Raw genomic sequence first — 15,404 nt, 5'->3', positions numbered from 1 at the left:
AAACACAGATACACAACTCGTTGCTACAACTTGCCCAATAGACATTGCTTTCCTGTAATCAAAGGGTTAAAAAAAAAATCTATGGGTTCTTCAGACCACCGTTCTCAAAACTGTAGCTCCCCAGAGGTTACAACACTACAACTCCCAGCATGCGTTTACAGCCTGTAGCTTCAGTTCACACGGTCACCCACTCATTTCTAGGCCTGCCATGTAATACCACGTTTCTCCTGGGCGTCCTCCGCAATAACAGCTGATCCACGGGGGAGGCCACTCTGAGAGAGGGGCTTGATGAGCTGAAGGTTTGTTACAATGTAATCCAGTCTAGACAATCCTCTGTATATCGGTAGCGCATATCTCTGCCCTGTTATGATAGATTGTAGCAGTATGTAATTCAGGTAAAATGTATCAACCTATTGAGCAGACTGAGTATACAGGATGAGGGTTTAGGCTGGATTTACACATGCAGTTTTTGGTGTATACCTCCTGCCCAGAATGAACTGTACCCGTGGCTGTATATACAATGTATACCTCCTGCCCAGCATGAGCTGTACCTGTGGCTGTATATATAATATATACCTCCTGCCCAGCATGAGCTGTACCTGTGGCTGTATATATAATATATACCTCCTGCCCAGAATGAGCTGTACCCATGGCTGTATATAGGTATATACGGTATACAGTGATGGATCTGTATGTATGGTCTACAGTGATGGGTATTTGTATATGGTATACAGTGATAGGTCTGTGTATACTGTATACGGTCATGGCTCTGTCCGTATACAGTATATACAAAGCCATGACCGTATACAGTCATGGCTCTGTCTGTATACGGTCATGGCTTTGTGTATACTGTATACGGACAGAGCCATGACCGTATACAGTATGCACAGACCTATCACTGTATACCATATACAGATACCCATCACTGTAGACCATACATACAGATCCATCATTGTATACCGTATATACCTATATACAGCCATGGGTACAGCTCATTCTGGGCAGGAGATATACATCATATATACAGCCACAGGTACAGCTCATGCTGGGCAGGAGGTATACATTATATATACAGCCACAGGTACAGCTCATGCTGGGCAGGAGGTATACATTATATATACAGCCACAGGTACAGCTCATGCTGGGCAGGAGGTATACATTATATATACAGCCACAGGTACAGCTCATGCTGGGCAGGAGATATACATTATATATACAGCCACAGGTACAGCTCATGCTGGGCACTGTGTGTGTACGGTCGCGGCTCTGTGTACGGTCGCGGCTCTGTGTACGGTCGCGGCTCTGTGTACGGTGGCGGCTCTGTGTACGGTGGCGGCTCTGTGTACGGTGGCGGCTCTGTGTACTGTGTACGGTGGCGGCTCTGTGTACTGTATACCGTCACGACTCTGTATATATGTGCGCTGTAGTTATCTTCAGTCGGACCATGTGACATCCCACGTATTCCTCCTCTAATAATCGGACGGATTGGATCTGGTTGCACTTATCCTGACCCCGTACTGCAGCGACCGTCATCATTGCCGGTAAGAGTGTTCGCTGCATATGTTATACGGCACACGATGGCGGTAACACAGAGCAGCTGTAGAGCCGGACTCCCCTGTGGACGCCCTCCCCGTTTTTTTGGGGGGGCCGGCATTGACATCACTAATTGAAGACAGACAGAAATGTGGAACAGCAGGAAATGCCTGGAGTCCCTGCTCTGCTCCAGAACACTTGGCTTCTTTCTAGAGAGAGAGAAGAAAACATTTCTTGTAGGTCAGGGCCCTAGTGGTGGGATTCCAGGAAGCTGCTGATTCTGTTCATCCTGATCTTCCTGGTTCTGGAATATAATGCTAGAGCTGCAGTAGAGACTGACACTGACGTGACTATTAATTAGATCAATGCGAGCGATCGATAATGCATTTTAAGGGGCCCCCAACTGCTTGTGGGGACAAAGAACATTCGTGCATATATATGTACAAACTATATGGTTATTAGCTGAATTTGTCATTTTAGATTTTTTTTTTTTTGTTCAAAGGACTGATCTTACCTTTTTAAAGCATTGTTCCTTAACCTGTGGTTCTTTACTGTAACTGTTACATAATTACAACTCCCAGCATGCCCAGACAGCCGTTGGCTTTTTGGGCATGCTGGGAGATGTAGTTTTGCAACAGCTGGAGGCACACTATTAGGGAAACTTTTCTCTAGGCGGTCAGTGCATTCTTGGAGTTGTAGTTTTGCAACAGCTGGAGACACCTTAGACCAGTACTTGATTTTACACTAGAGCAGTGTTACCCAACTACAATTCCCAGCATGCCCAGACAGCCATTGACTTTTGGGGCATGCTGGGAAATGTAGTTTTGCAACAGCTAAACCAACTGGTGGCAGAAAGTTAAACAGATTTGTAAATTACTTCTATTAAAAAAATCTCAGTCCTTCCAGTACTTATTAGCTGCTGAATACTACAGAGGAAATGGTTTTCTTTTTGGAACACTGAGCTCTCTGCTGACATCACGAGCGCAGTGCTCTCTGCTGACATCTCTGTCCATTTTAGGAACTGTCCAGAGTAGGAGAAAATCCCCATAGCAAACATATGCTGCTCTGGACAGTTCCTAAAATCGACAGAGATGTCAGCAGAGAGCACTGTGGTTGTGATGTCAGCAGAGAGCTCTGTGTTCCAAAAAGAAAATAATTTCCTCTGTAGTATTCAGTAGCTAATAAGTACTGGAAGGATTAAGATTCTTTAATAGAAGTGATTTACAAATCTGTTCAATGTTCTGGCACAAGTTGATGATGATAAAAAAAAAAAAAAGTTTTCCACCGGAGTACCCCTTTAAGGCACACTGGTTGAGAAATATTGCTGTAGGTTGTCCAGGTATGCTAGGAGTCCAGGCATGCTGGGGGTTGTAGTTTTGCACACAGGTTATGTTATGAAGCAGAGCGGATATTGTCAGATTCCCTCTAGTGTTTGCTGTCTGGCTCGGCTCTGCTACATGGATTTGTCCCGGTTTATTTAGCTCCCCTCTTGGGGATGAGAACGATCTCACATTCTGCTGCTTTTATTCTTCATGGCGTAGTTGCGGAGAGTTATCCAGCGCATTTAGCTCTGCTACATGTGTACACATATGTTAGGGGTGACTCCGCTGTGTGTTGTGCCTCGGATTTCTCCCAGGCGCACTTATTTATTTATTTACTGAGCACGCTCCATCCCAGGCAGGAAAACCTTTGACGTTAGCAAAACGTTAGAAAGTTCCCAGCTGCTGATAGGAGGGAAATCCCAGGGATAGGGGCGACCGAGCCCGCCCCTGATCGCCACATCTGCTGCCTCCATGTGAGTCCTGGGTGTCAGCGGGTGGCACCGGGCTGTGCGACTATTATTACTGCCCTGTAGGTTTTCTCTTATTTATATTCTGCTTTATTGTGGGTCTTGTGTATAGTGTTGTGTGATCTTATTATTGTGATGAGGAGCGGAGAGCGCCGGAGCCTCAGGAGACACCAGGACCCATCTAGAAGCGGACATGGATCTTCTCTTAGGTTTGGGGAAGGGGCGAATTCACATGCGACAGGTTTCTTGGCAAAATCATTTACCTGAATGGCGGATATTTCAGAATGAATAGGAGAGTTGTAGAAATTTCTGCAACAAATCTGAAATAAATTAGCTGCCTGATTCCTGGAATGATTCCCAGGCTGCTAGAATTATTATTTGATTTGTTGTGGTTATTAGTATTTATTAGTATTTATTATTAGTATTTTTATTATTTGATTAGTTGTTGTTATTAGTATTTATTATTAGTATTTATTTATTTTTTATTATTTGATTAGATGTTATTAGTATTTATTAGTATTATTTATTAGTATTTTTATTATTTGATTAGTTGTTGTTGTTGTTAGTATTTATTATTAGTATTTATTTTTTATTTGATTAGATGTTATTAGTATTATTTATTAGTATTTTTATTATTTGATTAGTTGTTGTTATTAGTATTTATTATTAGTATTTTTATTATTTGATTAGTTATTAGTATTTATTATTAGTATTTATTAGTATTTTATTATTTGATTAGTTGTTATTGTTAGTATTTTTTTATTATTTGATTAGTTATTAGTATTTATTAGTATTATTTATTAGTATTTTTATTATTTGATTTGTTGTTGTTAGTATTTATTAGTATTGTTTATTAGTATTTTTATTATTTGATTAGTTATTAGTATTTATTATTAGTATTTTTATTATTTGATTAGTTGTTTTTGTTGTTGTTTATTAGTATATTTATTATTTGATTACTTGTTGTTGTTGTTGTTGTTGTTGTTGTTGTTGTTAGTATTTATTATTATTTATTAGTATTATTATTAATTATTAGTATTATTTAATTAGTATTTTTATTATTATTACTATTACTGATATTGGTGCTTTTGCTGTTTAGGAGTATAGTTCTATGTATAATAATAATAATAATAATAGCAGCAGCAGAACACTTAATCAAATAAATAAATAAAATAAATCAAAATTATAATTTTATAATAAAATATTAATATCAACAATAATTAATATAATAAAATAAATTTATAAAATAAAAATTAAAACATGTTTTTGTTATGTTGTTATTATTATTAGTATATTTATTTTATAAAATTATGTTTATTTTTATTTTGTGTTTTGCTGTTTCAGGAGTATTGTTTATTATGTATTACTAATCATTATTATTATTATTATTGATGTTTTGTGGTCATGTTTTAGGAGTATGTTTGTTTATTACTATTTTTGGTGAACAGCTTCCCACAATAGTGATCTGCTGCACCATATGCCAAAAAAAATCAGTGGTATTCCACCTGTGGCTCCTCCTGTAGTTGCAAAACTACAACTCCCAGCATCTCCTGACATGTTAGAACTCTTGTATAATTTTGAAACAACAGCTGGAGGCGCCACAGGTTGGAAATGTTATACGTTTTGTTTAGGATTTGTCTTTTGTGTATATTTATTATCTGAGGGACGGCACTACAGAATATGCAGGCATAGAAATAAGTATTGTTACTGCTTCGTATGTAGAGTGTGCGTCAAAAGCATTGTTTTTAACCAGTGTGCCTCCAGCTGTTGTAGAACTACAATTCCCAGTCATGGTAGCATTCCCGTACCCAGCGGTCGCACCCCCGCGATCAAACACTTATCCCCTATCCTGTGAATAGGGGATAAGTGTTAATCACGCTGCAAATGTCCTTTTAAACAGATTTGTAAATTCTATTAAAAAAAAAAAATCTTAATCCTTCCAGTACTTATTAGCTGGTGTACACTAAAGAGGAAATGGTTTTCTTTATGGAACACAGAGCTCTCTGCTGACATCATGACCACAGTGCTCTCTGTTCCATTTTAGGAACTGTCCAGAGCAGCATACGTTTGCTATGAGGATTTTCTCCTACTCTGGGCAGTTCTTAAAATGGACAGAGATGTCAGCAGAGAGCACTGTGCTCGTGAATTCAGCAGAGAGCACTGCGTTCCAAAAAGAAAATAATTTCCTCTGTAGTATTCAGCAGCTAATAAGTACTGGAAGGATTAATATTTTTTTAATAGAGGTAATTTACAAATCTGTTTAACTCTCTGGCACCAGTTGATTTAAAAAAATAATAAAAATAAATAAATAAGAATTTCCACCGGAGTACCCCTTTAACATCTATAGGAGTTACGTGAACAGCCCCTTTTATGTCTCTTTGGCGTCCTCACCAACCTTAGACTCTGTGCGGACGCCCTTTTTCTCAGGATCGGTGCAGGTCTCTGCATGAAGATCTCACCTCTGAGATTGTTGGAGATGGGAAGGGGACACTGGGACTGATGGGAGGTCCCAGCTATATACAGTGATCCCTCAACTTACAATGGCCACAACATACAATAGTTTCAACATACAATGGTCTTTTCTGGACCATTGTAAGTTGAAACCAGACTCAACGTACAATACTACGGACAGTCCAGATCTGTGAAATGTGTCAATGGCCGGAAGAACTGACCAATCAGAATGGGCAATTTACTGGTAAAACACCTGTATTCCTGAAGTGTATGCACTGACTGATGTCTGGTAGCGCCCCCTACAGTACAGGGAGGTATTACATGTTCTGTACTCTTTACCTGTATTACTGAAGTGTATGCACTGACTGGTGTCTGGTAGCGCCCCCTACAGTACAGGGAGGTATTACATGTTCTGTATTCTTTACCTGTATTACTGAAGTGTATGCACTGACTGGTGTCTGGTAGCGCCCCCTACAGTACAGGGAGGTACAACATGTTCTGTACTCTTTACCTGTATTACTGAAGTGTATGCACTGACTGGTGTCTGGTAGCACCCCCTACAGTACAGAGAGGTATTACATGTTCTGTACTTTACCTGTGCCAGGGTTACCTGCTCCTTTGGACACCAGGTGAGGGCGACTCCATGTTACTTTTTTAGGACATTGAACTGTACAGGACCCTGAAGAAGCTCCTGTCCTCTACATAGACCAGTGTTTCCCAAGCAGGGTGCCCCCAGCTGTTGCAAAACTACAACTCTCAGCATGCCCGGACAGCCTTTGGCTGTCCGGGCATGTTGAGAGTTGTAGTTTTGCAACAGCTGGAGGCTCCCTGCTTGGGAAACACTGACATAGACAGTGATTACAGCTCCCAGCAGATCTTTCTTACTTTTATATGGAAGGATTTGCTTTATCTATATTAATCTACTTATTTTTGTTTAATCCTGACTTTTTCCTATTTTTGGATGACATTTTGGAGCTTCAGAACCAATTACCAGGTTTCCATAGAGTTCTGGTCTCAACATACAATGGTTTCAACATACAATGGTCGTCCTGGAACCACTTAATATTGTAACTTGAGGGACCACTGTACCTCATGGCTTCTCCATTCTCTCCCTGAAATGGCTGATAACAGAAAACAATGGAATCAATTCAAGGCCAATATTGTCACGTCTATGTGGGGACTGGACATTGATCCCTGTTCTGGGTATCGGTCCTGTTATCATTGGGGTCCGATGTCTATGACATAAACCTATTACACACAGTACAAGTCTTTATACCCCCCTCCCCTTTCCCACCTGTGGTGTCTATTCTGGCACTGACCTAAATGGCACCTGCACAAAGCTGCTCCTTTATGTATTCTCCTTCACGTGTCCCAAATGTAACCACGTGAGATGCCCGTATCGTGCCCATCTCCAGCTTGGCCCTTCTTTTGGTGGCATCAGTTTACAATTCCTGCAGGGTGGGGTGAGTTTGAGCTCAGTAACTGTGAACCAGTCGTGTAGTGGGGGAGTCTGTACCCACTACCCAAAGAATAGTGTAGTGTTTCCCAACCAAGGGGCCTCCAGCTGTTGCAAAACTACAACTCCACTCCTGGACCTCTTATGCCCTGTCCCAGTGTTTCCCAATCAGGGTGCCTCCAGCTGTGGCCAAACTACAACTCTCATGCTGGGAGTTGTAGTTTGGCCACAGCTGGAGGCACCCTGGTTGGGAAACACTGCCCTATCCATGCTCACTCCACCCCTAGACATCGTATCACCTATCCCAGTGTTTCCCTGCCAAGGGGCCTCCAGCTGTTGCAAAACTACAACTCCACCCCTAGACATCGTATCCCTATCCTAGTGTTTCCCAGCCAAGGTGCCTCCAGCTGTTGCAAAACTACAACTCCACCCCTAGACATCGTATCCCCTATCCCAGTGTTTCCCAACCAGAGTGCCTCCAGCTGTGAACAAACTACAACTCCCAGCATGCCTGGACAGCCAAAGGCTGTCCAGGCATTCTGGTAGCTGTAGTTTGGCAACAGCTGGAGGCACCCTGGCTGGGAAATACTGCCCTATCCATGCTCACTCCACCCCTAGACATCTTATCCCCTAAGCCAGTGTTTCCCAACCAGGGTGCCTTCAGCTGTTGCAAAACTTAAACTCCCAGCATGCCCGTACAGCCAATGGCTTTCCGGGCATGCTCAGAGTTGTAGTTTTGCAACAGCTGGAGGCACCCTGGTTGGGAAACACTGGCATAGGGCAAGACTAGGTGATCATTGGATGGTCCGACAACTTGGAACCCTATGTCCCCTGAGTGAATGGGGTGGCAGAAGTCCCATAGAGAATGAATGGAGCGGTGGTCGAGCATTTGTACTGCTGCTCCTTTCACTTAAAGGGTCAATTGACCTCCGTTCCTGTTTTCATAAGGCAGTCTGGGGAGAGCAGGGTTTCCCAACCAGTGTCCTTACAGCTGTTGCAAAACTTCTACTCCCAGCATGCCCCTCATGCTGGGAGTTGTAGTTTTGCAACAGCTGGAGGCACCCTGGTTGGGAAACACTGCCCTATCCATGCTCACTCCACCCCTAGACATCTTATCCCCTATCCCTGTGTTTCCCAGCCAGGGTGCCTCCAGCTGTTGCAAAACTACAACTCCCAGCATGCCCGCACAGCCAATGGCTGTGCGGGCATGCTGGGAGTTGTAGTTTTGCAACAGCTGGAGGCATCCTGGTTGGGAAACGCTGGAAAAGAGGATAACTCCCAATCTTGCGGCATCCCATTGCTGCGTGTGGATGATGTAGCTTTATCTCCATTACTGGTCTGGTATCCCCTCCCGCTGTCCTCCATGCTTTATACTCCACTTCTGCTCAGCTATATCTCATCTGTCTCTCTGTCCCTCATGCTTTACACTGCAGCTCTACATGTCATGTGACTGGTTGTATGTGTTGTTGTGTTTCCTGGATTGCTTTGTGTTGGTTTTCGCTATAAAGAACATATATATATGGGGGGGGGTGAACGAGCAGGTTCAGAAGTTTCCTCAGCTGTTTATTCAGCACCAAGGACTTGCCGGCAGGATTGCTGTGTTCTTGTCCTGGATGCACAGACCCTGCAGCCTGTAACATGGTGTTACGGACGCTCTGTGAAACCACCGCGGCTCATGTGTCCAAGGTCAAGGAAATAAAGCAAACACCGATATCAAGCCAGAATGTCAGTCCTGAGTGCAGATGCCAAGTTACATCGAGTCCGTAATACCAGATTGTGATGCCCATGAAGGGGGGGGGGGGGCAGGTTGGCAATGATGCCCATGAAGGGGGGGGGGGGCCAGGTTGGCAATAATGCCCACGGGTGGAAGGGGCTCCGCTGCCGGTGAAGCTCCTGGGAGGTCCAGCAGTCGGTCATGTTGGGAGTTGTAGTTGGATGGATGCACGCTGGTTGGGAAACACATGCTGGGCTTGCAGTGATGACCATGATGTTCGGGGTTTAAGGTTGATGACCATGACATGGGGGTCTATGATGACTGTGATGACCGTGATATGGGGGTCTATGATGACTGTGATGACCGTGATATGGGGGTCTATGATGACTGTGATGACCGTGATATGGGGGTCTGGGATGACAGTAATGACCATGATATGGGGGTCTGGGATGACAGTGATGACCATGATATGGGGGTCTATGATGACAGTGATGACTGATATGGGGGTCTATGATGACAGTGATGACTGATATGGGGGTCTATGATGACAGTGATGACCATGATATGGGGGTCTATGATGACAGTGATGACCATGATATGGGGGTCTATGATGACAGTGATGACCATGATATGGGGGTCTATGATGACAGTGATGACCATGATATGGGGGTCTATGATGACAGTGGTGACCATGATATGGGGGTCTATGATGACAGTGATGACTGATATGGGGGTCTATGATGACAGTGATGACTGATATGGGGGTCTATGATGACAGTGATGACCATGATATGGGGGTCTATGATGACAGTGATGACCATGATATGGGGGTCTATGATGACAGTGGTGACCATGATATGGGGGTCTATGATGACAGTGATGACCATGATATGGGGGTCTGGGATGACAGTGGTGACCATGATATGGGGGTCTATGTTGACAGTGGTGACCATGATATGGGGTCTGGGATGACAGTGATGACCATGATATGGGGGTCTATGATGACAGTGATGACCATGATATGGGGGTCTATGATGACAGTGATGACCATGATATGGGGGTCTATGATGACAGTGGTGACCATGATATGGGGGTCTATGATGACAGTGATGACCATGATATGGGGGTCCGGGATGACAGTGATGACCATGATATGGGGGTCTATGATGACAGTGATGACCATGATATTGGGGTCTGGGATGACAGTGATGACCATGATATGGGGGTCTGGGATGACAGTGATGACCATGATATGGGGGTCCAGGATGACAGTGATGACCATGATATGGGGGTCTGGGATGACAGTGATGACCATAATATGGGGATCCAGGCTGGCGGTGATGACCATGAACAGGGGAGGGGGGGGGGGGAGCCCGGGCTGGCAGTGATGCTCATGATGTGGGGTCTCAAGCTGGCAGAGCTGCCTGTGAGGAGGGTCTCTGGCTGGCAGTGTTGTGTACAGTGTATCCCTCTCAGCAGGTTACATAGTAGCTCAGTGTTCTCTGGCTGTGATGGTAGTGATTCCGGCAGGAGCGGTAATGACTCCCAGGTGTTCAGTGCGGAGGGTTACCGTGATGTCATCCGGATATCGTGTGCGGTCTGGGGGGCTTCAGTTCTCTGGTGTTATCCAGAGAATTCACCACTTCAGTGTTTATAGCACTGCTATTTCTGCTAAACCACTGATCCCAGCTTGGCTGTCTGTCTGGTCATGCTGGGAGTTGTAGTGGCAATAATAATTGTTGAATCAATAGTTTCCTTCCTTATAGCTGCATTATATTACCCCTTGGTACTTCTTTACTGTATGTCTGTCCATTGTTTCTTTTGTCCGTGGCCCCCTATGAAAATTTACCCTGTCCTAACATCACATGGACAGACAGATCCAGTTACTCATTTCTTGAAATAATCTGTACTCCTTTAAAGGGGTACTCCGCCCCTAGACATCTTGTCTGATTGCGGGGGGTCCTGCCGCTGGGGACCCCCCCCCCGCGATCTCTGCTTCGGCACCCCAGACATCTGGTGCACGAGTGAACTTTGCTCCGTGCCGGATGACTGGTGATACGGGGCGGAGGCTCGTGACGTCACGGCCACCGCCCCCTAAATGCAAGTCTATGGGAGGGGGCGTGGCGGCAGCCACGCCCCCTCCCATAGACTTGCTTTGAGGGGGCGTGACCATGACGTCACGAGCGGAGCGCAGCCGTGATGTCACAAGCCTCCATCGCTGAATTCGATGCTTTAAGGATATTTTCCCACCTGGCTGCATATTTGCTGCATATTTTCTGCTGCGTATTTTATTTCAATGGGTAGGAAAATACGCAGCAGCAAAATGCGCCAGGTGGGAACATATCCTTAATGAACGCCAGGTGCAGCTTGGAGATCGCGAGGGTCCCGGACTCCCGCGATCAAACATCTTATCCCCTATCCTTTGGATAGGGGATAAGATGTCTAGGGGCGGAGTACCCCTTTAAGACCATGCTCCTTCCAAGAGAGGATAAAATACTCTGTGCTCCTGATCCTCTAGCTATATAACTCCTCATTCTACTTCCCACCAACCAATGATCACATTCTTCTCCTGAAGTACTCTGTGCCGCTGGATACCCAACTATTGTCACTCTGTGACCTGTAGGATCTCCTTATCCCCTCCTCGAATACTCAGTGCTGCTGGTGGACCCTGCTACTTCCCCATGTCAGTGTTTCCCAACCAGGGTGCCTCCAGATGTTGCAAAACTACAACTCCCAGCATGCCTGGACAGCCGAAGGCTGTCCAGGCATGCTGGGAGTTGTAGTTTTGCAACACCTGGAGGCACCCTGGTCGGGAAACACTGCCCTATGTTCAGATCTTGTTTTGAGGTCCCAAACTGACAGTAACATAGTGGAAGGAACAGGGGACCCTGCAGCACAGAGTATTTTAGCAGAGGAGCAGAACTCTCAATGTGTGACGAAAGAATTCGAAGTGGATCCATCAATTCCAATAAACATCGATTTAATTCGTAGTTGAACAGTATAAAAATCTTTAGCAGATAGCACTCACAGCCCACCACCTAGCCAGTGTTACACAGCAAAATGGACGCGTTTCGAGCGCATGCGCTGTGTAACACTGGCTAGGTGGTGTGCTGTGAGTGCTATCTGCAAAAGATTTTTATACCGTTCAACTACGAATTAAATCGAAGTTTATTGGAATTGTTGGATCCACTTCGACTACGTATCAAGCTGGGCCTGGCTGAGGACCCGTGCAAAACCATTGGGAGGTGAGCTGAAGATTTTCTTTAGAGATGAGAGAACTTACAGTAAATTCGATTCGTCACGAACTTCTCGGCTCGGCAGTTGATGAGCACCGGAAAGCTGAATTAATTTATGCAGGATAAGTCATCAACTGCCGAGCCGAGAAGTTCATGAAGAATCGAATTTACTGGTAAGTTCGCTCATCTCTAGTGGAAAGTATAACAATAGCTGCTGCTCAATTTATTTCCAAATGGCCAGATCCAAAAAAAATCTGCGTAACCTTGTAAAGATCCCCATCCTCCGGAGCGGAGCGCCCCCACCCCTGTCCTCACATGACCTCGCCTAGGCCGCTCACGTGCGCTGGAAATCCAGGAAAGTGCTGTGTGTCTGTGGAGCGGGCGAAGGCTGTATAGGGTCACTCCATAGAGCAGTGTTTACCAACCAGGGCACCTCCTGCCATTGTCTGTCCGGGCATGCTGGGAGTTATTGTGTCTGTTTTAGAATAGCCGGGGGATCCTCTGTAAACCTCCTCCAATCCCAGGTCTGTATGGACAGTTCCTATATACCAGTGTTTCCCAACCAGGGTGCCTCCAGCTGTTGCAAAACTACAACTCCCAGCATGCCCGGACAGCCAACGGCTGTCCGGGCATGCTGGGAGTAGTAGTTTTGCAACAGCTGGAGGCACCCTAACTAGGAAAGACCGCTATATGGATACAAATGTCTGCACATGGGTGTAATATTTATTAATTTATTTTTATTTGTATTTATTTATTTATTTATTTTATTTTGTTTATTTTGTTTTATTAATTTTTCATTTATTTATATTTTATTTATTTGTTATCTTATAATATTTATAATTATTATTTTTATTTATTTTTTATTTTTATTTTTATTTATTTTTATAAATTTTTAATTTGTGTATTTATATTTTATTTATTTGTTTTATATTATTATTATTATTTTTTATATATTTTTTATTTATTTTTTTTGCATTTTCTTAGCTCAGAACCATCCAAAACAGGTACATGCAAATACATACAAAACTATGCAAACTGATGTTGGCACATTAGGGTCCGACTAATCCTCCTTACAGCGAGTCCCAGTGGCCAGTACTGAATCCGTTGTACAGCTTCTCTATCGGTCACGAATCGCGTTTCGATTGTGGCCCTATATATATATATATATATATATATATATATATATATATATATATATATATATAATTCATAAAAAGCAGCACATCCAGAATAGTGAAATGGGTGCAATCCTGTTGAACCTCGGTGCTCCGGTTCTTACTAGATATGAAATGGATAAAGGCAGCACACCACGATGGTATAATCCAAAAAATCGTGAATTTATTCCATGATGTAAAAAACAACGTTTCGGCGATCTCTCACCGCCATTTTCAAGTGAAAATGGCGGTGAGAGATCGCCGAAACGTTGTTTTTTACATCATGGAATAAATTCACGATTTTTTGGATTATACCATCGTGGTGTGCTGCCTTTATCCATTTCATATCATATATATATATATATATATGTGTGTGTTCACACATCCATTGTACAGTTTAACAGTTTACCTTACGGTATGTTTTAATTTTTCTGTGTACAAAAGGGTAATCAACTAAGCTATTGTATACAGCGCAAAGAAAAAAAATATATATAGTTTTTAGTTGTTTTTTTTTTTGTTTTGTTTTTTGGGGGGGGGGGGGGTTATAACCTAAGTCAATGTGAAAGCGATTATGCTGTGGGGCATATGGCAGCATGTGTTTTTAGTGTCCATTAATGCATTTTTTTTGTTTTCCTTTTTCAGCGATATAAAATGTAATTTTACACTGAACGGAAACAAAAACCCAGTGTGAACGCAGCCTATGCGACATTTTTTCAATTTTTTTTTTGTGATGCAATGTGATAGAATAATACACTGCTCAAAAAAGTAAAGGTAACACTTAAACAACACAATGTAACTCCAAGTCACTGACACTTGTGTGAAATCCCACTGTCCACTCAGGAAGAACACTGATTGACAATCAATTTCACATGGAACAGACAACAGGTGGAAATTATAGGCAATTAGCAAGACACCCCCAATAAAGGAGTGGTTATGCAGGTGGTGACCACAGACCACTTCTCAGTTCCTATGCTTCCTGGCTGATGTTTTGGTCACTTTTGAAGACTGGCGGTGCTTTCACTCTAGTGGTAGCATGAGACGGAGTCTACAACCCACACAAGTGGCTCAGGTAGTGCAGCTCATCCAGGATGGCACATCAATGCGAGCTGTGGCAAGAAGGTTTGCTGTGTCTGTCAGCATAGTGTCCAGAGCATGGAGTCGCTACCAGGAGTCAGGCCAGTACATCAGGAGACGTGGAGGAGGCCGTAGGAGGGCAACAACCCAGCAGCAGGACCGCTACCTCCGCCTTTGTGCAAGGAGGAGCACTGCCAGAGCCCTGCAAAATGACCTCCAGCAGGCCACAAATGTGCATGTGTCCACTCAAAAGGTCAGAAACAGACTCCATGAAGGTGGTATGAGGGCCCGACGTCCACAGGTGGGGGTTGTGCTTACAGCCCAACACTGTGCAGGATGTTTGGCGTTTGCCAGAGAACACCAAGATTGGCAAATTTGCCACTGGCGCCCTGTGCTCTTCACAGATGAAAGCAGGTTCACACTGAGCACATGTGACAGATGTGACAGTCTGGAGATGCCGTGGAGAACGTTCTGCTGTCTGCAACATCCTCCAGCATGACCGGTTTGGCGGGGGGTCAGTAATGGTGTGGGGTGGCATTTCTTTGGGGGGCTGCACAGCCCTCCATGTGCTTCCCAGAGGTAGCCTGACTGCCATTAGGTACGGAGATGAGATCCTCAGACCCCTTGTGAGACCATATCCTGGTGCGGTTGGCCCTGGGTTCCTCCTAATACAAGACAATGCTAGACCTCATGTGGCTGGAGTGTGTCAGCAGTTCCTACAAGAGGAAGGCATTGATGCTATGGACTGGCCGCCCGTTCCCCTGAATCCGATTGAGCACATCTGGGACGTCTCGTTCCATCCACCACAGACTGTCCAGGAGTTGGCGGATGCTTTAGTCCAGGTCAGGGAGGACATCCCTCAGGAGACCATCCTCCACCTCATCAGGAGCATGCCCAGGCGTTGTAGGGAGGTCATACGGGCACGTGGAGGCCACACACACTACTGAGCCTCATTGGGACTTGTATTAAGGACATTACATAAAGTTGGATTAGCCTG

At 44.3% G+C, this 15,404-nt stretch overlaps 1 protein-coding gene across 3 annotated transcripts in view; it reads left to right on the top strand.

Moving 5' to 3' along the window:
• Positions 1-3,266: 3,266 nt before the first annotated feature.
• The window catches only part of PTP4A3 (protein tyrosine phosphatase 4A3), an 80,364-nt gene continuing 68,226 nt past the window's right edge, over positions 3,267-15,404 (top strand). Inside the window, exon 1 of one of the 3 annotated variants that reach the window (XM_056522861.1) lies at positions 3,267-3,384. The gene's annotated coding sequence lies outside the window, so the exon portion shown is untranslated. Of the gene's footprint in view, positions 3,385-3,508; positions 3,532-12,589; positions 12,704-15,404 lie in introns of those variants that run through there. The other 2 variants (XM_056522864.1, XM_056522862.1) reach the window with 2 other exon arrangements.

This window comes from Hyla sarda, chromosome 5, assembly GCF_029499605.1.
Source record: "Hyla sarda isolate aHylSar1 chromosome 5, aHylSar1.hap1, whole genome shotgun sequence".
Lineage (NCBI taxonomy): Eukaryota > Metazoa > Chordata > Amphibia > Anura > Hylidae > Hyla > Hyla sarda.
The sequence above is the reverse complement of the archived record's forward strand: the minus strand, read 5'-3'. Positions and strand labels throughout refer to the sequence as shown.